Genomic DNA, 1,989 nt, shown 5'->3' with positions numbered 1-1,989 from the left:
CCTTCCTTCCTTCCTTCCTTCCGTCCTTCCGTCCTTCCTTTCTTTTCCTTCCTTCCTTCCTTTCTTTCTTTCTTTCTTTCTTTCTTTCTTTCTTTCTTTCTTTCTTTCTTTCTTTCTTTCTTTCTTTCTTTCTTTCTTTCCCTCCTTAAAGATAAAGGAAAAGATCCTTTCCTAATCTAATCTAATCTCTCATGATGGACAGAGCAGACCGATAGAAGAAAAACCCAAACCCTAAACCCAAACCTGGTCCTTTGAACAGAGAGAGGCAACTAAATCTTAATTTGGCACTGGTTTCAATGTTGATGTGAAAAGTCATTTCTGTCTTTGTATCCATCCTCATCCAGTCCTGACCACAGATCTGATTCCTTTCGAAAGCCTCTTTTCTTCACACGCCTTTTCCAATCGTCTGTGCCCATTTTTAGCTTTTCCCTTGATTTCTTTCTTTCCCATTGAGAAATGACTACCTTTAGGACTAAAACCTCTCGCTCCTTCCCCCAAACCTCATCTCCATACTTCCTAATTTGCCTCCACCCGCGCGCCCCCCCACCCCCCCACCCCCCGGAAAAAAAAAAAAAAAAAAAAAAAAGTCCTCTTCCTCCCATGAGGATGGCGACATCAGGTTCAGGTCCTTAAAGAAGGACCACACACGTTCCTTCTTTACAATGCTTCGTCCTTGGACACTGTCTTTTTTCTTTTCTTTCTTTTTTTTTTTTTTTTTCCTTCAGTGAAAGTAAGGAAGCCAACCGCAGTGAGCAGCGTGAACATGGAATACTGTGTAGAAGTCAAGGCTCCTACCTAGTACAGTCTTTCCCTAAAGCACAAGATCTAGCTAGGCGTGGAACCGAACATGCTCAGTCTCTCCTCCGTAAAAGGTCCAAAGAAGGGAGACCCTCAGACTTGTGGAGCCATGAACGTTTCAGTATTTTATCTTATGTGGCGATGATGTAGACACTCGCTGAGATTTCACCCTGTCATGGCACTTAGCCAAGCTGTAAGCCCAGAGATGACCAGAGATGCTGGAAAATCTTGAAGTCGGCCTACAGAAAACAAGCACTGGGGGGAAAGTTCCCCTTAAACATTCTTATCTCGTCCACACCTATGTCCTCTGTTTGTCATGAGCAATCCTACTTAGATGATTCGTGAACATTTCAGGAGACATGAAAGCAGTTCAGTTCAGTTCAGTTCGTCGTGATCCCTACACCTCCCGCCCGCCCCCCTCCCCTTTCACGTGAGAGATTTTCTTCCCGATTTCAGAGGGGAGAAGTAAAGGAGAGTCAGAGCGTCCCTCTCGCGGTGTGGTGTTGTCACTCTAATTCCAAAACATCCGTACGCCACGGAGGCACATTTGGGGGCGTCCTACTCAGGGCCCCAAGACTTTCAGAGTCAAACCTAAGGAGGATGTAAATGTACTTCACGCCACCGAACCCGAACCGGTGAGGTGAACCCGGTGGCTTCCTAGGAGATGACGTGTCATCGGCCCACCAGTTTAAAACACAGAACCAAACACCCTCTCCCCGACGACTCGGAGCAAGTGAGTCCGTGGGTGTGTCGGAGAGGGTCCTCTGCTCCAGCTGGGTCCATAAGCACTGCACACGAGAGTAGGTAGGTAGGTGTTCACGGTGCCCTTGGGAAGGAAAGGCGGGGAGAATTTTATTTCGAAAAGCTTATCTCCTCACAGCATTGACACTACGAACGATGATGCAACTTCATCGGGGGGTGGGCGGGGGCGGTGAAGGAAGGCCAGGGAGCCCGGCCACATAGAAGAGCCACGGAGAGCGTCTGTGACCGCAAGGATGTCCACGTACCGGTGACTCCTCTCAGTTGGGGCGGGGAAGGGGGGCGCGAGATTCCCGTGTGTACGTCCGCATCGATCAGTCGTGGGAGAGGGAGGAAAAACGATGTTCCCTCCACGATCCTTCTGAGTTGTCGCCTGAGAAGTTCCTGTCCCCAAGAGACAGCTCGAGAAGAGAGCAACCCACGGCCGGGGGA

Source organism: Kogia breviceps (assembly GCF_026419965.1).
Source record: "Kogia breviceps isolate mKogBre1 chromosome 20 unlocalized genomic scaffold, mKogBre1 haplotype 1 SUPER_20_unloc_5, whole genome shotgun sequence".
Lineage (NCBI taxonomy): Eukaryota > Metazoa > Chordata > Mammalia > Artiodactyla > Physeteridae > Kogia > Kogia breviceps.
This window is presented reverse-complemented; position numbering follows the sequence as displayed.